This window comes from Ischnura elegans, chromosome 1, assembly GCF_921293095.1.
Source record: "Ischnura elegans chromosome 1, ioIscEleg1.1, whole genome shotgun sequence".
Classification (NCBI taxonomy): domain Eukaryota; kingdom Metazoa; phylum Arthropoda; class Insecta; order Odonata; family Coenagrionidae; genus Ischnura; species Ischnura elegans.
The window spans coordinates 150,879,209-150,906,590 of NC_060246.1; positions in this window are offsets into that span (position 1 = coordinate 150,879,209).

The window sequence follows — 27,382 nt, forward strand, 5'->3', positions numbered from 1 at the left end:
TCATGAGAAAGCGTTTTGAAGTGGGTTATTTGTTTCAAATTTCATTTGTTAATAGTTTGCCCTTCGTATTAAAGTATTTTTCGTATCCTGTTAGGGTACTTTTTCCTTTACTTTGATCTTAGGTGGATAGGCATGTCATTCGTTTATTTAATTTCTCATATTACCACCAGCCTACTTGTAGAAATATGTATTAAATAAATAGATATCTTGAAAATATTTCATTTATTCGTATAGCAAAACTGTGCTATTGCAAAATTTTATCGTAAAAACTATATATTAAAAAAAAAAGGATCCTAAGTTTAGGTACATTGGGCTAATAGAACAAATGTTGAAGAAAATCAAAGAACAACGAAAATCATGAAGCCGACTCGCATTATAATGAGCGAGCTAATATCCTCCTACGAAATATCTTCAATTTAACGCTTCATTAAATCCATTTGTCATCTGAAGACGAACTTTCTTTATCATACACAATAGTTCCTACGTTATTTACGTCAAAAAATCTAAAACGGGCTTTTTATTCAGAAAATGAAGACTGTTTACAAAGAGATACGTTCGTAAGACAAGGAGAATCATCTTAAAAGAAGGATAATTAGATTTACTCCGAACTTGTTGAAGACCTGCCTTATGCTAGCGTATGTTTGTCATCCCACGAAATGAGGTAAGTTTGCAGAGCAATTAAATACCAGGAAACTCTCCTTATCGTTAGACGATGATAATGGAGCTTGAGAGTTCTAAAAACTGGTGTTTGCGATATCATTTACTATTAGTCACCTGTACTTGAGTTTTATTTTTACCCAGAAAATTAGTTTCAACTGGATTTAACGAGAATTTACTCGAAAAAAAAAGAAATATAAACATTATCTATAGATGGTATTTAGTTATCAATTTAAAGCTCTAAAAACTGGAATTCGCGATGCCAATCCATGTTGATCCGCTGCATTTTAGTTTTGCAGCCAGAAAAAAAGAGCACGTAAGCTATATAACGGGGAAGTATAGAAAAAAAACAGATGTAAAGTTATTGATAAGTACCCGATGATGGAATATATGACTGATTGTCTATTTATGAAAGTGAATTTTGCTTAAAATTATAAAATAAATGTTCATGTTATTGTTTTTTCACCCTGTAGTGGGTTAAAAATGTAAATAATAACAATATAAGCATCGAATATCACTTATTAGGTTTATTACAAATTATCAGTTAAAAGATCCAGCAATGAAATGAAACTACCTTAAAATAATACAGTAGATTAGGTTTAATGGGTCCACTGGTTACTTGGGGCAGCCGCTTAATTGGGGCAGATCTTGAAGAACAGACCGCAATAGAGGAATATCCCAGAGTATTCTCCGCTTAATTGGGACAACATACCGCTTTATTGGGCCATGAGTCGGCGACATAGACTCTATACTCGCGACGTAATTAAAATTTTTTGTTTTCTGAATGCTATTTTTTATATTTTCCTCCATTGATTCACTCTTCTTTTTCACAAATGTTCCTATTCTTGCCCTATCTTGAAAGCTCTTGTTGTTATACTACCCGCAAGAGGATAGGGCTTTTCTTTAATAGGACTTCGTAAAAGACATTCATTCACCGTCGCCCGAGGCTGTGAAAAATATTTTTAACTAAATTGTTATAATTCTTAAAAAGTCATAATAAATTAACTAAACTCGCCGATTAATTAACCAAATTAATAGTATAATTAACTCATGTTGCATTATAAAGATTCTTTCGTATTCTTTCTATCATTTCAACGTTTGTTTATGCCCACATACAGGATTGTTCGCCTAATTGGGGAAAAGTGCACAAGTACCGATATGTCCCAATTAACCGGAATCTACTGTATTAATTTATAAAAATATCATTTTTATAAAAAAAAAACGTTTTATTAAAAAGAAGAAAATAACGGCATACGCCATCTTAAATTATTGAAAATTTCAAATGTGATTGATGAGAAAGTTAAAATAAGTTTTAGAAGAGCATTTCAGATATCAAAAACGAAAAACGTGTTGCGCAAGGTTATATCCGCTTTCTCTAGGAGACAAGTCTGATATATATTGACCGGCAAGCTTTAATTTTATAATCTTAAGTGCGCTCCACGTTTTTAGTTTTTGGTATCTGATATGCTCTTCTAAAACTTATTTCAACTTTCTCATCAATCACATTTGAAATTTTCAATAATTTAAGATGCCGTAGGCAGTTATTTTCCTCTTTTTAATAAAACCTGTTATTTGTAAAAATGATATTTTTATAATTTAATATTATTTAAGACTTTTTAGTTTTGTTGGAGAGGAATTTCGCAATCGATTGAAATTTTTAGTGCAACCACCATGTCTAAAAAATTATTTTATACCCGACTTTCAGCGATAATATTTATTATAATTTTAAGCTATAACAAAATCTATTTAAAGCAAAATGCCAGAGCTCTCTTGGTTGTCAAGACAGAACACTCTTTAAATAACACAACCACTTTGTATCAAGTAGGATTATTTTTATTATCATAATGATTCTATTTTCTTACATTCACTTCACATTTTGGATTAAGTGAAGGAACATTTATTTCCATTAACTTCCAAAATGGATTTTCATTCAACATTGATCTGATTGTAGAATTAAAAGCTATTTTAAATTTTCCAATATTTTTAATCGACAAAAACTTTCTAGAACTAACGCAACAGTTTCTCAAAAAGCCGTCATGAATTTCGTAATGGATTTTTCGTAAAAACTAATCATGCACTTTATTTCTTTAATGATAAATTGATGAAAACAACTTAGCCCGAGTGCGCTAATCTGAGAAAATATTCTAACTAAACTCTTCTTCTTACCAACCTATCTTGTTCTGATGCCCAGAAACCTATGTCCTGGCATACTGTATACGTAGTTCAACTGCGTAGTTGTTCACTTCCTCTTTTGTTTGAACTCTCTTTTAATCTCTTAATTCAATTTGTTTAACTTTGTCCTCCAATTTTCAATAGTTATGTTTAGTTTAATTGTTGACTTGAACATAGATGCGACAGAGGTTAAGTGTGAAGACGAAAATTTCACGCAGCAAAATAATATTTTCAAGGCAAACCATAAAAAGGAATGGTGAATAGCAGCCTTCTATTAAAGATAACAAAAATTCCACGCGGTGAAAGATAATTTTAAGGGCAAATCAGAAAAGGATCAGAAAATAACAGGCTTCTGTAAAAGATAAATAAGAAAATATGATATTAAAAAAATGCTTATTGAAAGTCTCGATCCGAGACTCCCCAGCACAGCATCCTCATTTTATAACAACGAGACTACGGCGTAATTTACTATATTTGCGTTTTAAAGTCACTTAATTACAGCTATAATGATTGCAGCACCTGCATTTTGGTGACCAGATTTGATTTTTATTCCTAGATATTACACGAAATACTGTTCAGATCGTGGTAAAGGAGTGATAAAATTGCATTGTCATCAAGTTCTGACCTATCCTGTAAATTTCAGCGCTCTAGATAATCTCGAAATTTGAGTTGCAAGATTTTCCCGGACGGACAAAAAAGAAAGCGAGTATAATAGAACGTGGTAAAATAAAAATCAACCACCATGAAAGAATCAAATAGCTTACAGGGTTTGTCCGGAAAGTAATAGGACTGATTTTATTTCGCCGCGACTGTACTTCGGAGCATGCGCGCAACATCTGGAGGCCTATTACGAACGGCTCACCGCATGCGGTGAGATACCGCCTGCGGTATCATACCGCCCCGAAGCGCGTTTACCGCCCCCGAGCGATTACGAGTGGCCACCGGTCGGTATCATACCACGGCTTAGGGGCTTAGGGGTCGGTATGATACCACGGCCAGCTACCCCGGTGGTGAGATACCGACCCCCTAATGGCGGACGTCTGTTTACATTTTTCGGGTCGAGCTGGCGTTTTTAAAACAAAATATCCGACGATAGAAACTCGGAAGCTACCATATTTTGTGTTATTTATAATATTAATGTCTGAGTAAGCGTATAAAATATAAAACTGGAGCCGACTGGAGCAGTTGAACAAAAAATTTATAATACCCATATAACAACGTTGTAGCCGTCTGAGCCACGGCCGTAGGAGATGGATACGTTGATTGTAAGTTGACCCTCATTCATTTATTTAATTAGAACAATTTGGATGTTTTTTTAATGTCCGCTATGTTTTTATATGAAAAAACATCTTCCATTTCTTCATAGGTGCCGGAAAATTCGTCGTTAAGGACTGCCTGTGCTTGTATTGTATGGTGAATACAGCTGTTGCTCGCCGCTTGGAGATTTCTACGAACATCTTTTGTGGCAAAATATTATTTTTTCAACGTGACAACTTCTTGTATTGCAAGGTGAATACTACTTTTGCTCGCTGCTTGGAAATTTCTACGAACATCTTCTGTGCCAAAGTAGTGTTATTTTCAACGTTATAACTGCTTGAATTGTGAGGTGAATGTAACTTTTGCTCGCTGCTTGGAGATTTCTACGAACATCTTTTGTTTCAAAATAGTGTTATTTTCAATGTGACAACTACCGTTAATCACAGTACCAGTGGTTGTAATGCACAAGGTTTGACGAGGTTGACAAACATCTGCCAAGAGCTGTAGTTATCACTGTTCCATTGTGGTTGGTTTTTAAACAGTGGTTTACGCTATCGAGAAGTGTCTGATAGTAATGTAAAGATTGTCAGTGGCGTTTATACCTTCGTCATTCACCGCAGAGATAACATTTCACGATCAAGCTATCAAGTTCAAAGCCATGTGTGAAATTTGTTTATACTAGTATATCAATTTCGTACCAAGGAGTTGTAGTGAGAAAAGTCACCTGTGCCACTTGCGTAGGATAATGTGAGGCTTAAAATCAGTGATTATATCGTTGTTTTCATCATAGCGAGCTCTTGATTGTAATGTTTACGTGATGAATATAAGAATGGTAGTGACTTCCAGTTTTTGATGATCGTATTTGCCTATTTACCATTATTTATAATGGTGTGAGCTTGTATAGATTGTGGATTTTACCTTAAATATTGAAATAAGTTGTAGCCTGTGTGTGTGATTGCCGCGGAACCGATTCGCGATCTCACATGTTTATTGTGGGCAGACTGTTTTGCTGTGGTTGTGTACCCGTGATTAAACCAAAGAAACGGTGAAACTCTGTCACATTATATTGAAATAAAATTTTATTGTAACCAGAAGTGAATATCTTGTGTTTTTTAATTCTCCATTGCTTCTCATAGATTACAGCCAAAAAGTTATTTTTCATTATTTTAAAAAGTGCCTTTCTTGTTCTCTGAATTTGCATTAGGTTTCCAAACCCCGTTACTTACACGAAAGGAATGCAGAGCAACAGATATTTTGTCATTTCACAGATGTTGAGTGTCATATTGTCTGTGATTAAGGCTCTCCAGCTAAGTATTCGTGGTGGATTTTTATATATTTTTTAAGAATGGACATTTCGGTCAAAGCTCTAATGGGATTGGTGGTTCACCTTGCCCGTTGGCCCTAAAAGTACTTCTATCGTAATTTTTCGATGGTCTGCCATGCAATTTGTCACTACCTGCGTCTGCTCATACGTGATTTTTTGATCATATCTTCCGCAAGTCACTGCTAATTATTGTTTTATTCAACTTTTTATCCTGTAAGTAAGAATTAAGGAGCAAAATTCGTTCATTTGCTAAACTTATACGGTGAATTGACGAAGGACACATCCTTATTAATCCATAAATACCACTAATTGTCTTTATCGACTGCCAACAACTCTTGCCGAAATATTCGTCTGCTAGGAACAGTTGCCGCGGAATTGGAACACCGCACGCCCTTGCCATTGGCTACACCATTTTCGGGCTGAAGGAGCTCAGAATTTTTCATACAAACGTCACTTCCGCCGCATCGCTCCTTACCGACCCCCTGACACGTACTCTCCGCCCGTCGGTGACTTACCGACCGTCCCATTCGTAATCGCAAGGGACGGTATCATACCGTATACCGAACGAAAACTCCGCCCGGCGGTAGCGTACCGCCCGCTCGTTCGTAATAGGCCCCCTGGATTCGGTAGATGGCTTTCCTAGCTAACGAACGAGCGGCTGGTCGTTTGTCTCCGAGCACCTGGAGAGTCAGGACAGACATTTTTGCGCGACATGTTTCTGCGAGTGGTGCAAGCCGAAAATGCAGCGTTGGCTAGAGCAGAGGTACGCGATTAAATTCTGTGTGAAACTCGTTTGATATGATCAAGCAGGCTTACCCAGATGTTGTTTTAGCAAGAAGTGGTGTGTTTCGGGGGCCCCAGGCCTTTTTGAAGGGCCGGGGAAGAGGTCACTGATGAAGACAGAGCTGGAAGACCTGCGACTTCGACTAAAACCGACAATGTGACTTGTGTATGCAAAGTTTTGAACTCAGACTGTCGACTAAGTATTCGTTTAATTGCCCAGATGTTGAATTTATCCAAATCTGTGGTAAATGACATTGTGACGGACCATTTGAACATGCGCAAGTTGTGCGCGAAGATGGTCCCAAAAGTGCTCACTGACAACTAGATATTGCGGCTCACATCGCCTTTCATGTGAACAGCTAATTAACCAATGCCGGCATCCCAACGCTTCCGCAGCCACCCTACATCCCAGATGTGGCCCCCCGGACATTTTTTTGATTCCTTGCCTGAAATCCACGATGAAAGGCAAGCATTTTGAGACGACAGAGGGGATCCAAGCAGCATGCACCTCGGCTCTCAAGGCTATTCCGGAGAATGCCTTCCGTGACCCCTTCAATGCTTGGAAATCGCGCTAGCAGCGCTGCATCGACGCAGAAGGAGCCTATTTTGAAAGTTTTTAAAGAATATTAACGATTGGCTCAATAATTTTTTTTAAATCGACTCAGTCCTATTACTTTCCGGACAAACCCTGTATTTCTATTCCGAGAGTTGTTGACTTGCTAGTTTTACTTTTTTATTCAATTCATTCAAAACTCTTCCCCTGGAATTCCGAGGGAAAATTTTCAGAAAATATAAATTTATCACTCAAACACCAACAGGATCCGTACTCACTGACTACGTCACGGTATCTATTATTATTCCATATAATTTTTTTACGCTCTTATTCATCTTGCATACATACATCCCTCCAAAAAGTAGATACTAATAACCTGTTGGTTAACACATTCAATGTTGGTATCTTGATTCAAGGCACCATTTCCAAGTGTTTCTCGACCAATCATCTCCTCCAGTATTTGCAGCTGTATCTGATGATTTTTACATTGAGTGTAACAAAAATATGTAGAAGCAGGCCAGGCCTTTTGCATTTTGAGTTCCTCTGCCTCATATGTGGCGCATCAGAGGGCCTTCAGACTTAACTGTCTAAACATATTTTCAGCAGGGTGAGTTGAAAGGTTTCATTTCCACGTGGCTAATTTTTCTGATCTCGCCCATTTCCTTTTTTTTTTGCACATTTTTAATAATCTCTTTCATTTGCTGCTCCTCTCATTATAAAAATTTTGCATTGTCCCGTGAATTGCTTTTGTACAAATTTTCAGCATAGAATGTGTTAACAAAGAAAAACTTTATTTTCTTCTTCAAGTTGACCTCCTTCAACAGCAGAAAATTCTATCTCCCTAATACTCTCGACTACCCCCCATTAAGATGCTAATAACGATTTGATCCTTGGGTCATCCAGTTTATAGGTCAATAGAGAGACGGCAGCAGGGCTTATTCCTTTCATTGCTTCCTGGATCCCGTAGTTCAAGGCTCCAACTGGAACAGCTGCCAGCGCGTTCTTCCAATGCAATGGAAGTCGATTACCCAGGAACAGAAATAGCTCATGCAATCAGTCAACGTCACGAGATGCAATCCACGAAGAAAAGAATGAAAGGAGGGTCCAATCAGAGAGGCCTTCGCCCTCGGCATCTCTCAACTCTTTTTGGAATTACAAGGATACGCCCTACGCTTAGATGGGGAACAGAAGCCAAGCAAACAAGTCATTCGAGTTGTTTAAGTCAAGAATACAAAAAGAACCTTGAGCACAGGCAAAAGACGATACTTGAATAATATATTTTACGTGATATTTACGCAAGCGTGAAATGAGGAAAGGACAAAGCTTACGGCATATTTTAGGTCTAGCGTTACGGTTTTATTATATTTAAAGAGACAGAAAAATAAAACCTCCCCACTCATTGCCTCCATTAGTTGAATTAGCAGTTAACAAATTAGCATTAGCACTCCATATTCTTCCCATGCCTACATTTCCTCTAATTTTCTTTTCTAGTCAAAAAACATGGGAAAACCACACTTCTTGATACATGCTGAGTTCACTTTCTTTCATTTACTGCGCGCTAGAATTAAAAAAAATCCTCAAATGTAATGTCAAGACTTGCCAAAGACTGACAATTCTCGCAAGAAATGATTGAAAATTTATTTTGATGTTATTTATTAAAAACACTCATGTATCATTTACTGCATTATTATTTTTTTATTTACATACATTTTGTTATTTGATGGGGGCACAATTCCGGTCCTATGACCTTGGAGACCACCTAAATCTCCTTCTCTTTGTTATTTTGTATTCAGATGTAAAAACAAAATGTAGGAGTGAATAAACTATTATTATTATTACTTAAAAGTATTTACAAACACTTTTTTCACATAGGTATTCCCTACTTCTACATATAATGGTAAATTTTACTTAAATGGCTATTTGATAAAAAAGAATAAAAAATATATTCAAATCAATAAAAAATAAATTCAACGAAGTAAAGCCTGGCAAAAAAATAAGTCTGATACGACTTCATACGGTATCTTACATTCGCGAAGAAATGTAAGCGCACATAGGCGTTAGTTCAATACGAGGTCTACTTACTTACGAGAAGCTGGAAATCGACATACTACCACGCAAGTCACTGTAAGAGGCGCGCGGCGGGAGGTGTTAGGTCACCGGCAATTCAACTGTAAGAGAAAAAAATAAAATTATAGTGCATTTGTGAGAGATTTGACTGCCTATATCTATACGCTTGGCGAAGTATTTGCCTTATTTTATTGTCTCTGTCGGATATGACGGGAAAATTGCTATGTTTTAGTTGGGAAGAAGGGTAAAATGTGTTGTTTTTCTTTATGAATTGTTTGTTCAGTAAAATATTTCAAAGAAATAGCGCAAATGTCAGAAGCGCAGTTTATTAAGAATAATGACTGTGATATATACTTAGGAGATTTAAATCAATACTTAAAAATTGAGCGTAAGGCATACATTAAAGATTAACTCTACTCAGATATCAAATATTACATGAAAACATATATTACCCGACGTAAGTAATATGCCTTCCGAAACTTATACAGCTTAAGGGAGGCCATTCCAAAAACAAGGTCGAAGGGCTCCGTACTTCAACTGTGCTATAAAACGACCCTTGTCGGCAGGCCTTTAAATAGGTATGGGTGGCTGGGAAGAGGAGGACATGGATCATGGACGGCTCTTGCCTAGAAAGAGAGTTTGTTTGTTAATAAAAGAGTCCTTTTCCCTGCGTTAAGCACGCGATGTAAGTCCATTCTCCGTAATAGTACATGGAATGCACTCAAAGAAAGAAGCCTTTCAGTGTACCTCTTGCAGTGCCCAGCGAATGCATAATAAGAGTCATTCGTAGAAATATTTATTAAATTTACTTTCTGGTGATTATTTTATATCACTATTATACCTATTATCCAGATATAAAAGTAAATGTGGCCATACCGCATTCACACGCTTGCCGCGTCGCCGTACTCTCCGCCGCCGCCGGCCAGAACCAGAGTCCCACATAATATTAGAGACCCACAATATTTACAGGTCCGACAGAAGAGATAAATTAAGAGAGATATTTTGCCGAACGGATAGATATGGGAATTAGTTTTTCCCTCCAACCATAAAGGACTCAAATAAACGCTAACCGTAATTTCGCATTATTCCTTTTCATGTGTAAACGGCTGGGGCCCTAACACCCCCTGCCACACGCCTGTTAGGCCTTGAGGGGGGAAAAATTATTACTCCTACATTATGTTTTTACGTCTTAATACAACGAAAAAAAAGAGAAGGAGCTTTAGGTGTTCTCGAAGGTCATAGGACCAGAATTGAGCCACCATCAAGTAATAAAATGTCTGCCAAAAACAAAATAATGCAGTAAATGATACATTAGTGTTTTATGTAAATAACATCAAAATAAATTTTCAACTTTTTCTTGCGAGAAGAGCCAGTCTTTAGCAAGTCTCAACATGACATTTGTGGTTTTATTTTTTTTGATTCTAGCGGGCAGTAGATGAAATAATTTTGGGCCCATGTAAATAAAACAGCGCTTATATAAAGTTAACTTGAGTCTATTTGCAACTATAAATGACTCATTCCTTAAATTATATTTATATTTGTCACATACACTCGGCATATTTCCACTTCTGGCAAAAAACAATTTAAGCACTTTGAATTAATACTAATGCCTTAGTGGCAACAATTTAGGGCCACAAACAACAGAAATGAGTGCTCATAGTAATTTTTAGACAGTATTACCCTAATTATTTTTAATTTTTTTTGCAAAACGAGTGCACACTTAAATGTGCTCATGTATGCACTGCCCCAGCTGATTATACCATGTGGATGCAGATAGAGGTGAAAGAAACCTTCGGGTTGAATCAGTGAGTGAGTTAGGAGGGATTCATGTTACGGCGGAAATGTGCCGCTTATTGCCGATTGGACGGAGACCTCTGTATTATCCCAAAATGCGGGATTAATATTTCCAGCACGTAGCGTAATCTAAGATAAAAACAGCTACCCTCTTCTCTTTTGGGAATTGGGAATCATATATCTCTCCGCGAGCGTCTGCCGTACACGAAAGTTGAATAATCTCATTGGAAATACGCTTGAAAGAATTGTATCCATTGATTAACCGAATTCGTCGCAAAGCATTTGGATTTGATGCGAAGGACAGCCATTCTACCTTGTGAGTGTGAGATAAGAGGAATTCGGCTTATTAAAAACACTTGTCTGTTCCACACTGCTTTATTTTCACCGACCATGGTTTCGGCAACTTGTGCCATTATCAAGGGCACAATGGCACAAGTTGCCGAAACCATGGTCGGTGAAAATAAAAGAGTGTGGAAACAGACAAGTGTTTTTAATAAGCTGAATATCAAAGATTTCCGCCGTATCACGCCGGACACTGTATCTTTAATTCAAAGAGGAATTCGTTCATCATCGTTAACTTATCCTCAGTTTCGCACTCAAATGAACCCATTTAGGTTTCCAAGAAGGACCCTAGACATCGCTCCAAACCCTGAGACAAGCAGAGTACGTTTCCCATGGTGTTCAACGCTGTTTGTATATTCCCGTGGTTTTCCCTGACATGGCCAAGGCATTCGACCATATGTGGCACAAAGGCCTCATTCTCAAGCTTTGCCGGGCTAATATCCCACCCCATTTCTCGTAACTCATTCAGAGTTTCCTGCTCGAGAGATCATTTCAGGGGTGGATTGTCGCAAGCGAAAGAAATGAACTGTGGCGACCCCCTCGGCGCCATTTTGTCACCTACAGTGTATGCCAATGATTTTCCTTCTCCCCATACTCAAACTTCTATGCTGGCCGATGACACCCTAATACTGGGGCAGTCATGAGGCGGCGATTACGCTCTGCCTAAAATATAAAAAAAAAACACCCTCTCCTTGAAAAGTGGACTCTCTTGTTGAAGCTGGCAATCAACGCAGCCATAAAAGCAAGCTCGTTGTCTTCGCGAGAAAGAAAAACTGTCTCCAATAACCATAATACATTAAAAACAGCGATAGATATTAAACACAATTTAAATTCTTAGGGTTACACGAAAATACTCTGGAACACGCACGTAAAGCAAGCCATTCAAAGTTCAATGAAAACGAGAATATAGCTTGGTGCTATGCTCAACAGAAGATCGCATATTGTACGACAGAACAAGGTTTACGCACCCCAATGGGTTATAAACTATTGGAAAGGCGTTATGTTCCCAGCAACTATCATTCATAGACGATAGATTCCATGGATAAAATAGGAAATACTCCCGGAACCCGACTGCCAAGACGTTCGACAATATTTCTCTCAATGGCGGATTTTTTTACATATCGTAATAATACCTTCCCTTATTGAGGGACATAAGCGTTGAAACATAGAGAATGATACCATGTCGTGAGTGGATGATGAGCGTTAAATCACGTGCACTAACTGAGGAGATATGCACCCGAATAAAATAAAGAAGAGATAGTTTGAAGAGACAGCTTTTGTTTGAAGTCAAAAGTTTGTAAATATGAACAAAAGAAATACTTTCCAACAATCGGAAGAGAGTGTACACTTTTAGATTGCGGAAAAAATAACGGAAAAAGCTTCATGCTCCTCGTGTACATAATGCTATGAAGGATGGGTTCTACGGATAAAATGGCAACCGTCCTGGAACCCAACCGTCTAAAATTTCGGCTATATTTCTCTCCGTTACCGATTACCACGAAAGGAGCATCAATCCTGAGCGCCCCAGACGGCACGCGAGCCGATCAACGACCCCTTGCTTTCGAACGCCGAAACTCCCGGAAAAGGTACCACGTTGCGCCCAACACCCTTCCCGGAGAGTCTGAGGAAACGCGCACCTGCACCGATCCTTCAGCAAAACACCCTTCCACCTGCTGCGCGGCACAACTTAAGCAATGGCTTCTCTTTTATTTTCTCGCCCATTTAAACATGCCCCGGGTCGACGACCGTTTGCAGTCCAATCTTCTCCACAATAAAATTCTAAAGGCCGCTATACACGGCGAATGATAGAACATGGAGATAGAACATGTTCTAATTTTCACTGAATGATCATGCGCATGACGGTTCATTCGCGAATTTTTCCGTTTTACACGGCGAATGATTTCATTCGCATGATCATTCACCGTGTATAGCGGCCTTAAGATTCCGGTAAGATGAGGTGGAATTTGTCGATATTGGATTCATCATCATTATCATGAGTCAACAATCCGAAGACTGGTTTGACGGAGCTATCCCATCGGCTAATCTTTTAACACTAGCATAATTCTCTTGTTTTATATCCTTCATTACCTGCTCCGTATATTTTATCCAAGGCCTCCTTTTGCCCTTCTTCCATCCCACTAATCCTTCAACGATTTTTTTTCAATAGGGCATCGTGTCTCATGATATAGCCAACTAAATTTTACCATCTTATTCCCAAGGTTTTCAAGAGACTTCTCCTCCCTAAGATTCCTCGTGGAGCTTTCATAGTACTCACATGATCTAACCAATTGAATTCATCATTCTGCAGTAACGCCACATTTCGGATGCTTCCAACTTTGGCTTCTCTGATGCTGTTATTTTCTATGCCTCACTATCAAGAAGAAGCATACTTCAAATGTAAGTGAGTCCTTATGAATTGCTTCCTAGCATTCACACTTATATTCCCATCTGTAAAGAAACCCCACTTTTTGAGAAATGCCCCCTTGAAATATTCTATTGACTATTTCCTTCTTATTTTATCCATCGCCGGTCGCCCATCTACTCAAATAGTAAACTCCATCACCTCCTGAGGTTTATAATTTTATAGTTAAGTGTTGGATTATAGGAATAACAAGCTGCAAAAGTCCACTTAAGTAATCATCCTGAAAATGATGCATTAGCATAGACACCTGAGTGGAATAAAAAGGATTTTTTGTGGTAAACTTCTCCAATACGCTCAAGTATGCATCAAATTACAAAAACTCCACCCCTATTGTAATCATTAGTAGTAGAGTTCCTATTAAACCACAGCACCATATTTGATGCTGCAAAAATGAGTTCAAAACCAACAGAAATTTTACTTCCTCATTTCATGAAAGCAACGTTTGAGGCAGTGGCAAAACTATGGGGTGGGATAAAGGGATAGATCCCCCAAGAGACTCAAAAGAACTTTTAAAATATTTAAACCCATTGTCTATTTCTGACACATAATAACTGCATCTGCTTAAAGTTAAATTTTTAGTGCCAAAATAGTGTAAAAAAATTATTTCAAAGCATGTCATTTTTCAAAAAATTTTCCGGACCCCCCGTTGTCTCGGGGGGGGGGGGGGGGGAGGGGCTAGCCACTCCCGGCCATCGCATTCACCCCAAAGCATATTCCTAGTTACGCTACAGCTTTGAGGTAGACATACATTTTAATTTCAATGGAGGCAAATCGGGCAATCATGCTGCCGTCTCAAAAAGTTCAAACCAGACGGCCTTCTATTTCCAATTGTCGGCAACATATTTCTAACTTCAGCTCTAAATACGGCCAAACTCATTGCATCATATACATAAACCGTGGAGATCATCAACCTCTATTTCAGCTCTAATCCCTTCCTCGTTTGTATAGTGTATTATCGACTATTCTCCATCACACCATAGTTCCAAAGTACGTGGTACATTCTAAATGACGTCTCATCATTTTTTCACGCCGCTCTTCTCTGGAGCAAAAGGTAGAATACGAAATATAATTATGTTTGTCTCACACACCTTTTATCGATACATTTGGAATCTTTTATAATAAGTTTAGAGGTAAAATTTGTAGAAGATCATTAAAATAAATTTCTGTTCTCTGTAAATGCCGCTTTAGTCCCAGTTTCTCAATTATTTGGCGGAAACAATGCGGATTTTTGCCATTTTTGTGTCAAATGCAATTCATAACTAAAATGTTTTGATCTCATTATTGAATGCCCAAATCGAGACACCCATCGATGAATTCAAGGAAAAGGCTTTGTGAGAAAATTACCCCTGGAAGAAAGAGTGAGCTCCAATATGCCGATGAAATAGCATTCAAAGCCAAGAAAGAGAGGGATTTGAAGGAGAATGATAAATAAAAGAAAAGGACCGTTGTCAAGGGTCAAAATTGACATGGTGATACCGCAAAATAGTAAGTGGCTTTGCTCGGATGGCAGAGATATTTTGAGATACCAATACAAACCTAAGGCTATTAATATCTCCAACCTTTTCCACTTCGAGTGTTATTTCCTAGGAATGGCTAAATCCACATTGAGCTGATGTGATGTGACATTTGACCGAGGTCCCAACGGAAAAGTTTTATATTTTCTAAAACAAACACGATATGTTTCTTCCAGAAAACCTTCAATATTTTAGAAACTTTGAGATTACAAGCTATTGAAAACAATATATTATTCTGCTCGCCAGCTACTCATACTCAAACACCCAACTACTTTTGAGCCCACATGTGACAAAATGACTTCGTTTTCTTCCACGGATTTATATTCCTGGACGTACTACATGTTTCAACCTCAAGAGGTCATTTTCAAGTACAAGTAAGTTTCGTATTTGAAAAGCTTAATTAAAACACTACATTTTCGGTGTAAAAATAAAAGATTTCTTTTCATAAATATTTGAAAGTATAAATACTATAATTACAGCTTTTAAAATAATCTTAAATAGGCGCATAAAATATTCCTTGCAATAAAATATCCCTTGAATCCCATAAAATATTCCTTGCAATATTTTATGCGCCCATATTTTGTATCTTTTGATATTAGAAAAAGTCTGGGTGACAAGAAACGAATGAAAATAGCAATATTTTGTTGTCAACTTCACTCTCAAAAGAATCCACGCATAATCAGTATGTAAAAATCTAAGTAATTTATCTCTCTCTAAACTTCAAGCCTTATTATTTTATCTTGAAATAAAAAAGACGAGCGCCACCACGAGCTACCAGTATCCCTGCCATGAAATTGCCTGGGTGACAAGATACAAATGAAAATAGTAATACTTTGATATCAACTCCACTGTCTCTTACATCTGTGAGCCTTATCATTCTTTCTTATTATTAAAAGAGAGGAGCAGCGCCACGAGCTATTCCTGCCATGATCCTAGAATTAATACCTGCTTTATAAATAAAATATTAATCCATTACCATAAATTCCCTGGTTACAATTACGTAATTTCACAACGCAAGCATAAAAATAATAACCATAAAATCATATTCCGGGATCAGGCCTTCCGAGAAGTGCACCAGAGAGAGAGAGAGAGAGAGAGAGAGAAATTCAGCTAAATATGATATTGCCAAGGGAACTGAACTGTCAATTCCATCGCTGGGATTAAACAAGGGCCTAGGATAACTCTTCACATTTGCAAGCAGAAGGAAAACTGTGGCATAGCCTTTTCACAATCCTAACGCAAAATATTTGATGCATGAAATGGAGCCTATACATATCCCGGAAAATTCAAAATTCGGATTATGGGAGGTACGAGCATTCTAGGAAAATCAGAGAACGTCATAAAGAGAAGGTAACACAGGTCCACCGTTGTCAAGGCTATGCAAAAGATATATAGAATTGAGGGGGTGAGACGCAAAAGGATACCAGTGATTTTTTTCTCGACAGAGTTGGGTAAAGTTAATTGTTAGAAGAAATACACAAAAACTTGGTTGCCAAGGGATACGAGTCTCTGTTCTGTGCTGACATTGAGTAGAAAATTAAATGCACACCTAAGTATCTAATACACCTAGTTTGTTTTCTATAGCTAATTTCTGTACCTAACTCTGTATAAAAAAGAACTTGTACCCCTTGGCCTCTCACCCACTCAATTATCATTGCTCATACGTGGAATATGTATTATATAAAATATATATTTACTGGAGAAACAGTAATTGATCATCAACCACATATTACATAATGAAAATTCAACTTTACTTCACCGTAATTTTTGTGACTGAGAACTGTATAAGGAGCAAGAATCGTATTCGGAGTTCCAGGCTAATGAATACGATACCACATGCTACGCGGACTAATTCTTCAGCTCTAAGATGGTCCTATTGGAAAATTCTCCTCGTGTTAAGAGCAAATCCTGCACTTATTTGATAGTAAGATAATAACTTTGCTAGGAAAAGTTGGAAACAAACTATCGATGAAAGCCTAAAAAAGCGCGTGATCTTTAAACACCGGCCAGCCTTGATGGCGGCGGAAAAAAGTCCTCGCCTGCCAAGCCGAAGGTCGCGGGTTGCAGTCCCGCTTGAGCAGACTGGCCAGGGATGTCGAGTATCGAGAATTCAGAAAAGAAATACGCTAACTATCGGCCGAATTCGGAAGTAGAGCTCCGAGGATGCCAAGAATTTACCAAAGGAATTCATGTTGACAAATCATTGGGACTTTTGGGTGTTTTCTGATTTTTATGAATTTAATTTTGGTAATAAGCTATATCAAAACGTTACAATTAATATATTTTATGCATTCATATTTACATACAATGCCGTTTAGTTGCTATTCATTGCAACAATGCATCATTTACTGTTACGGTGGCTTGTTGGTTTAAGACGTGTAATGTAACCAACGTATTCCAGTTTTCTTTTCCACCCTGCTAAAAATATTGAGTACTCGCTGTAAGCTATTAGATGATATTCCAGCTGTAATTTATTAATGTTTACTGCTATTTGTCGTTGCCTCTAGGTATCGAAATACATTCTCAAAGCCAAGAAAAATCTACCTTGATATTTTCTACTTTAGTTTTCGCAGTGGCTCAACGAATCATCCCATTACGACTATGTTATCAATTCTTGGAGTGTAGGTCATATATAATGCAAAAAAAGTTGTTAGCCAACGTTACAGTTTATTTAAAAACTTCATCAGGGCTACGAATGAAAACATGAGAACACAATAAAATACAATGGTATACAATAGTGTTACATAAATAAAGGTTACAGAAGAGTTTTTTTACAATAATAGAATAAAAAAATAAGAAGAGAATGCACAAAAGTTATGACATGCCTTAGTTTAGCACATATTTGTATATTGATAGTAGGTAACTAAGTTATTACCAAACCTAGTTACCATTAATTTCGATTAATTAAATAAAAATAAATTGAGCCACCACACAAAAATCATGCCATGTGCTTTAACTGACGATTACGGCCACTGTAAATGACATATTGTGCGCGAAATTTTGCTCAGATCGTCGCCAAACCTATGTAGTTGGATCCTGCAAGTTTCTTGACATTTAGTCAATTTCAAGGACCAGAAATTTTGCCATCTAATGGAAGAACTCGCAAGTTAAAATTTTGATATTCGTACAAAATGCGATTTTGGACGATCACGGTGTGAAATCGAGGAGAGTCGATAACTTTGTTTTGAGTGGCATTTCAAAACTTGTGACTCATTTCATTTCCCACTCATAAACTCAATCACTATAATTGGACTTATTATTTCCCATTAATTTGTAATCCGTACATATTTATGTAACTGTACTGAATAGTATTTCACTGAATTGTCTTCCGCCTTTGACACCAAGGGAATTTCTACTCGTGGTGGTGCTATTTTCCTAAATGCAAGTATTCATGCTAATAACGCAGACTGGAACCATTGTCTTTGTCACTACTTTCAGATGCAAAATTGATTACTTGTTGCCATTTGAAAGAAATCGAGCTCTAACCCTTAAGTACCGATATTTTTCGGCAGCATAATTTCTGAAAGAGAGTCTTTGATAATAGACGGATTCTTCTCAAATATTTATGTCGTTGAAATCGTATTGGCCAGTCTTTTGTGGCAGATGAAATATTGTTTTTTGGTAAAAATACACTTGTCACCCACCAGTGCATTTCGAAGGATGACAATAGAAAACAATTCTCCATTTCAGTTGAGTACAATAAATTACAAACAATATTGATAAGAAGCAATGTTGTCTACCTCTAAACATGTGTATAAAGCAAAACTGTAGTTGGTTGCATAAGTATAAATTAAATTTCACCAAAATAAGAAAAACGGAAACATATAAGGTAATATTTTATGAATTGTAAGTAAAATGCTTAAAAATTTCCATAAATAATACAAATTCCCATTCATAAAAAGGCTGACCTCCGTGGCGGTGGGGTAAAGTCCTCGCCAAGGGTACCGAATGTCGCGGATTCGAGTCCAACCTGAGTTGGTTGCTCCTATTCCAGGCATGGATGTTCGTGTACGTGTAACTGATAGTTTCATACAAAACTTCGACGTAAAGGCCAATAAAATGGTATTTTCGTTTGCATGGAAATAAGGAAATAAAATTCCTCCTAAAGATGATAGGAAAGAAGACACTTAAAAACTAAATTAATATTTTAAAAATGGCTGGGTGGAAAAAACTGTTTGAAACAAATAGGATTTTTGACCTCATTTTTAAAGGATAGATAAAAATAAGTCCACTCACGAAAACAGAATATTTTCTCCTTCAAAACGATCGCAATAGTACCCATGTAAACACGCCGATGTCTCACGAAGAATGAACGATTCAAGGCATCGCATCTTTTGAAAACTCAGGATCTGAAGAACTGGGTGAATAGGAAAACATATAAGGCCGAACCACTGCTTTCTTGACGTCACACTTTTCACCATTATCATCTCCTCCCAATAGGGAGGTGATACGCCATGACAACTCCTTCCGGAAGTGTCCCCTCTACCAAGTTTGTGACGTCATTCATTGCTGGCACTATTCTATTTTACGTCCTCGGGAGAGCCCCAGCTATTTTTATCCTTTGCTCTCCTGTCTGTCTTTCTGCCTCACTTTTTCTTTCCAGCAACAGCGTCCATACGTCATTCTTCACCCACACTCTTCTTCGAGGAAACATCGAATCATTCCGTAAATAAATGCGACTGAAATAGAAGGGCTTCGCGCCCACAGCCAGAGAAAAGATCGCGGGTCCCATCCATACATACTGCATATTTTCTTATTCCGACTCTGTAGGTGTGATTTCCGGGGAAACCGCAAGTCACCACAAAGGTGACATTTAGACCTTTAAGGACTAGAGGGTTATCGCGAATGACCACGCAGTCAAAACCAGGAACTTCCTAGAATAAATTTCCCTAATGTCCACCATTAGTTTCCTTCCACGAAATACGAGAAAATATTTAAAATGATGCGTAGGTGGTCACTGCTTAGAATCTTGAATATCTTAAATTTAGCGACCTGAATATAAAAACACAGAAAATGAAACAAATTTTCTCTTGGTCCTCACTTAATTCACTCTATATATTTATCGTGAGTTTTTTTATAGTCACATAAATGCATGTTGACCCATCAGGAACAGAGTAGGTTCCGGAATATCTGCTTTCATAAATAAGAAATATATCTCGAGCTATATTCAACAATAAGGAAGAGAATTTAAATCTCTTAATAAAGGGTATAAAATTCGTAATAATACCAGAGAGTTGCTCAAGAGAACAAATTTTCGATAAGCACGCGAGTATTTTCATCGGACTTGGTGAATAGCATGAAACTGAGGCGCATCATTGCCATTTAACAACTGAAAAGAGTAAAACAATACTTAACCACTACTAAAACTGAACTACCTAGATAACTGAAATACCTAGATATTCATTATATATCATAAATTTGAATAGTATCCTTTTAAATTTTCATAATTTTGATTTCAAGATAGTACCATTTTCGAGCATGAAAAAATTCAAGGCAACAACCATGAAACCATCACGTGCCATCAATCAACTTATTTTACATCAATCACTGTCATCCTCATGGAAAGTATGAGTAAAACAAGAATGCAGTCAACTAAATTACAAAGCAAATCTGAATTTCTGCTACCATGAACGTCTAAGATCTATCATTAGTTACCTATACTAATGATGATAGGGCCAAATATTGGATAGAATAGGTGGATAAAACGTCATTCGCAACTTTCAATTTACTTAAAGAAACCTTTTTTTTGAGTGACGTCATGGCAGTATTAGTAGTGCCGGAACGCCGTTTCTTAACTCTTTACGAATGGTTTTGGTCACGAATGTATAGGTATATATTGGAAATTTTGAGGCAACAATATTGATAAAAGTGTTATTTGACTACAATGTCTTTTGTTAAGCAGTACCGGAACGACCTTCCGGCGCATACCGGCACCATGAAATCGCTGTTTTTTAATCGAATTTTTGTCTCTAAAACCACATGAAAATTTCAATGTCGCAATGTTATCTTAAGATTGGCTCTACACCTTCGGTATAATTTGCTTGGTTGAATTCACATTTCACGAATACTACGTGGTAGTAGGCTGTAGTGGTAGTCCTCAGCACGTAGATCAGAACTGTATACAAGTATGTCTGACTTAAAAATTACCATTTTGGCATTCTTTTCCTCCTTAGTTTCCTTTGATTTCTCCTCCCCCGATACCGATTCCACCATAAGCCATCTTCTAGCTTTCATCCCTTCGTGTTTCCCTCGCTAAATCACCCACTCGTACACATCCCTTTCATCGTAAATACCAAAGGACTGCCCACAAATGCGATATTTCCTCCTTCCAGTTCACTGGCTCCCTCTATTTTATAGTGGCCCCTCCCTCTTTGACGCACCAATGCCAAATCTCTCTCCCAACCATGCATTCCTTTCGCGCGCAACCCCGAACTGAGTAGTCTGATCACTTTGAGGTTACAAGTGACTAATCATCGAAAGCTTCAAAACATCGAGGTTCATAGTAAGACCGCGCATGAAAATGTGCCGCTACATGCGAGAGTGCTGGCGAAAAAAAAATGCTTGGCGCCAAAGGATGGGTGCTTTGAGGTCGCTGAAAAATCCATGGCGCGGACCTTCCATTGGCGGGCCACCAACGGCAAAGCCACCTCAATTTTTTCCTTATCCCACCTCGTTTCTTTATCCCTAACTTCAGATTCTCCCTTCCACGTTAAGGTCATCAAAGGGTTTTCCTCGATTTTTTTTTGTTTTTGCCCCAAGAGATATTTTTTCCAAGTCCCGCTTCCACTGACTCGTGATTCATGAGATAGCGACGATCCAACTCTGCTGTTTTTCCCTCCGAATTTCGGACGCCGTATAAATAGCTTCGTCGTTGACCAACTAACTTTAAGATGAATGTTTTAGGATGTGACGAGGAGTCGAAAGTAACTCGTATGAAATATTCACTAGCTCCGCAAATAGTATTAAAAAGTATCCTCTAATGAGGCGCAAAAGAAGCCATACTTTCCAACAGTGATGGGTCTTTCAGTTTGGCCACTCTCTCTTTCATCTCTCAAATGTTATAATCCGCAAAAATTGTTCAACCAAATTATTCAGTGACATAATTCAATTACCAAAAGCTAAAGCATATTTAGCTTCTGATGAATATGAATATTCTGATGACAAAGAAACATTCATGAAATTAACGTAAGCCAATCATGACATCGACAAGTTAATTAAAAATTAAAAATTTAGATATTAAATATAAATGAGATGGGTGAATTAAAATCAGAAACATATGGTACGAAAATAATGTGTTTTTTTCATCGAAGCCGATGCAAATCCGTATTTTGACTTTAAAAGTTCAAAACGAGAGAATATATTCCGAAATTGTACTTTGAATGAAAAGACAGAGACAGTGATGAGCATCCAAATTTTCACCCTAGCCAAGAAATATGTCAATGCGTACATCTCGAGTGCGAGATCAAACGTGGCCCGTTACCAGCAACTATTGTCCCCTAAATTTCGCTGGGAGTAGTGTCACACAGCTTCCACTCAATTTATCTGTATGCAATCGAACCTTGTCCTCTCTCAGCTAATATTTTTCTTTTTAATTTCACACTCCACAACGGAAAATAAATAAATGTGGAAGTTAGAGATTTGGTAATGAGATAATAACAGCTGTCGTAATTTTATTCACAATTTTATTCACTCGACCGTTTACAACAATTACACGTCATTATCAAGAGCCGTCTACATCTGCTTGTATCTTATTACGATGAATTTCCACAAAGTGAACTCGTCAAAATCGATCTGATTAGAGATCTGGTAAAATCTTTTCACCGTGAACAATCAATAAACCAGGTGGAGAGGGATCTGTTCAACCAGAGCTCTTAAAAAAAAACTCCCGCAGAATGCGTAGTAATGATACACAGTGCTGAGGTGCCTTTGCCGAGACGACTTGCTTCCTCTCGTTTTTCACGCCACAACCCAACCCGTGTCCCATCGTTCCACTCCGAAAATCCCTTCCTTTAACAGAGTCCTTCCTTCCCCGGAACAGAGTCATCTATATCACGTCTCCTTTTCTACATCCTCCTTCCCACCCACTGCCTCACTCCTTTTCTCTCTCCGCCTCGCTAACCCAGCCCCTACATATAGATTCGGAGAACTAACCAATCCCGTGACATTGAGGAAATGTTTCTATCTTTTTTTCAGGTTCCGGGAATGTGTCGCATCGGTGCAAAGCTAGCACCACTTAGGAGAGCATTTCCAGACGCACTGACGTAGATTATCCACCAAAATCCTCATGGCTTGCTAGTGTCCCAATATTACTTCATATCACATGAAGATGATGTCCGAACATATACACGTGAGGTCACGGGTTCAAGTCCCGTCTGGGTAGGTTGCCCCTATCAAGGGTGTTGTGTTCGTGTACATTTGATGGTTACGTTTAAGAGAAAAAGATTTAAAAGGTCATAAGTGTTGTTTTCGTGAGTACTGGAATAAATAAAAATATATTTCCGTAACCAATGACCCATGGCCGCCCATACCTAGACCTTAAGGCTCTCTTAAGCAGTGCTCAAAGTCCCTCTCTTCATTCCATTTGTCCCAATACAAGTTTACAAGGAGGAAGAAATTCCCAGATACCTCAAATATCACTTTGACCTGATCCACTAGCTTCCCGCTCAAAGCCATTTCCAAATTGAATTTCCCTCTTCTTCGCCGCTTCGCTGAAGTTCTCCGTTCGCATTTCTCCACTGCCTCCTCAAAAGGAGACTAAACCACCAATCTCCTTTCCCTTGACCCAAGTTTTTCTCTTGCTCTCCGACCTCTTTTCGGCCCCGTTACCAATTTCTTACCACCTTCCGAAGATTCCTTTGATAACGCCACGCAGGAGAATTCGAGAGCATCATTTGCTGCGCGCTTGACCTCATCCAACACAGTGGCTGTCGCCCATTATCTCAAAAGGACAGAATAAGAGAGATAGGAAATTTAAAAAGGTCTGGATTACAAAAAAGATGTGGGGAAGGATGACCTGAGAAACTTCAAGGGCTCCAACAGACATCACTATGTAATGACGAAGTCAGTACTTTAATAATATCATGCGAAAAAAGAAACTTCATGAATGAGAATTCACTTACCGTTTGATATTGATTTGAATGCATATGCACCACGGTCAAGTTTAAATAAAATTTCTGTAGAACGAGTAAACTTTATTCTCTTTTCATCTCCTCACATTTGCGTTCACTACCATACCAGCTGACTGTCAACGTCATGTGGCGTAAACCTACTGCGTAAGAGGATTTTTGAGGTGGAGCACATTTCTCTCAAGAACTTTCCAATTTCCCTCATTTTCCAGCGGTGTAATTAATTCCCGGTCACATTTTGCTATGGAGACGTCATTTTCTGCGTCACAAGCGGCTTTTACGGTAAGCTAGGCTTGTAGCCCACATCTGAAGTTTATTTATACATTCATGTCATTTTAAGGGTTATTTAAAAAGGCTAACACAGCGAATTTTCGGCGGACTTAAAAAAATGGAAGAAGATGTTTCGACTTATAAAGGGCTTGAAGAGGGTTTACCATTACAAGGATGGCCCAGTATTTTTTCTTTTGAAAACCAGCAGTGCGGATGATTTTTTGTGTAGTTTCATCAATAAACATACCACAGAAAAAGTTAACCTGGCCGCAAAATATTTATTTGACTCTAACGAATCTCGTTTGAAAATATAACACTCATTTAACGAACATTGCCTACTCTAAAGGGACACATGTTAGTATTTTGGGATTTTACAGCAGACATTACGCTTATCAGAAAAATAAGTTTTGTGGTAAAACTCAAGGTTTCGTTGATTGATTTGATGAGCCCAACCCTCTACCACATAACAAAAGAAGAAAGGACGCAAATAAATCCAAGTGTTACAAAGCGTGAGAAATAAAGACAGGTATATCACTCATTTCGACACGTATCCAAGTACCTTACCCACTTAAGTTCCCCACGGTACAATTTCGTTTGATTTCGTCTTTACGCGTCACAGGGAGAAATTAGTGTAACAACAGTTAAATTACTTTCTCTCTCAGCCTTATGGGTTCTGCTTATTTAATTAATTTCACAACGCTTTTGTTAACTTACTTTGTTGTTTGTTTGTAGTCATGTCCGGACCAAATCTTGCAACTACAATTTATCTTACTCTCCGATTAGCCTTCAAGCTGAAATTTTCAGGATAACTTAGAACCAGATTAAAGTGCAATATTCTAACTCTTAAATTTTTATTGGAAATGTATCTCGATTAATATTCAGAATTGAAATTTAAATATGGTGATACGTCAAACAATTGCCACCGAATTCCAATGGCAGCGCTGCGGTCATCAAAAGGAAAGAGTCCATTTGTCGCATTGAAATTTATGCCTTATTTATCAAAAGACTGAAGATCATTGCATTAAAAATAGTGATTCTGTATAAAAGGAACTTATCGATTAAATACTTTTATCTAAATCCATAAAGAAGAATAATGATACTATATAAAATATTTTTTATTAAAATAATACGAAAAGCGTTAGGCGCATGTTCCTCCTTAACACAATTTACATTTCACATCAATTAAAACATAATTATAGAAGTAAATATGCCCAAAGTTTATCGTTGCATATGAATGTAGAGAAATTGTCAGGCTAAATGAAAATATATTATTTTCTTTTATGTTTGCGAGAAAAACGCTTTTTTGTAAAAATTTATTTTTATATTGCAATATTATTTTGGAGTTTTGCCCTCAAAGCATGTTTTCCAATTACAAATTGCAATCGTAAAAATGAAAAAACGGGCTCGTATAAATCTATTCTTAAGTGAATAAAAACAATAACAATACTGAATCAAATAGTGACGGATAACGTAGAGGATAAAGTGGATATTTCATGTGGCGTTCCAAAGAACGCAGAACCGTGCCGCAGAAAAATGACAGATGAAGATTTCGATAACAATAAACCTGTTCATTTTATACCGAGTTTTTTTTATCCAAAGCTATGAGCAAAATAATATCTACTTCATGGAATGATATTAAACATATTAAATGAAGCGTGAAAGGATATTATTCACAGTTAGGCGTTAATTGTAATTTTTTTCTCTAGAAAATGCATTCCAGAAGAGAGAGAACATTGAGGTGGCGTGAGGGTAGTGAATCAACTACTGTAGAGGTGCCATTTCTTACAAAACACTAATCACGCACGCCGGAAATCGCTGCCGACACATGGCATTCGCGTTTATGGAACTGGTGGCCTTCAAATTTACCACCTGCGCTGTCAGCGCACATTCACAAGAAAAGCATTACGAGATGCGATGACCATAAGGTAAGGATCCGTTCGCTAAAAAAAATTCTAAGGAACCAGTGTCAGCTGGCCTTGGGTGTATGCCTGCTATGAGTTTGAGCATCGTACCCTTTCCAGCTTCGCATTTCTAAAAAAGCAATAACGTATCTCAACCCCTACGTTCCCTCATATGACTTCCAATGACTATGCGCATGCATAGAGTACACGATAGTAAAGGTTTATGTTTTTTAACCAGAAATGCATAATACACAATACATTAATACCTAAAATATGGATTTGTTTTGTCAAGGGCATTATCTCCTGTTATTATCGTTCCATATAACCGCATTGATTTATTCAAGCCATTTATTGTACAGTATTCCCGGAAAATCACAATGGTTATCAGTTTAAAGCAATTGTAAGAGCCATTGACATATGTAGAAAGTGACATGATTCTCCTATTGGTAATATTTCACTTACCCTTTTATTTCCAAAATATTATATATAATACCGTGTGTAATTATGAATGAAGGCCTAACTCATTCTACTCCTCCCGATAATTTCATATTACATATTGCAAATTTTTGTTTGCAACATAATCCAACGCAAATACCTGGGGACGAGTGGGGAAAGAGAAACCGATCATCATCGCTAATATCACGCCGGATGAATTAACATATGCAGAGAAGAATTCAAGAATTATAGGCGCAATAAAGATAAAAATTGTCACCAAAACGTAGCCAAAATTTATACAAGCTAACACGATATTGTTTCGCCGTCTTCCATTCACACAATATTACTCTTTTCTGCCTAGAATTACATGGTATGGCGTAATTATTATTATTAGAGTATTCTACCGAATAAGGTTGGTTTCCATAGAGTACTTAAGAAGCATTTTGGGAGTCTCCCCTCACTTCAAGCAATTCCATCTTCAATTCACTGTAAGGCCTACTCCCTCTCATTCTATCTAAAAATTCCTATTCTCTTCTTTCCTCTCCCCATTGAAAATATCTGCAGAAAAGAAAGAATAAGGATTCTTTAACTGTTCTGACTTACACAGCCGAGGAAAATACTGACAGACAATGCACAATGACTCTTAGTTTACGAAACTGCCGGCCTCGGTGGCGGTGGGGTAAAGACTTCGCTTGCCAAACCGAATGACGCGGGTCCCGCTTGGGTAGGTTGCCCCTATCCAGGGCATCCTAGCAAATGTCCTACG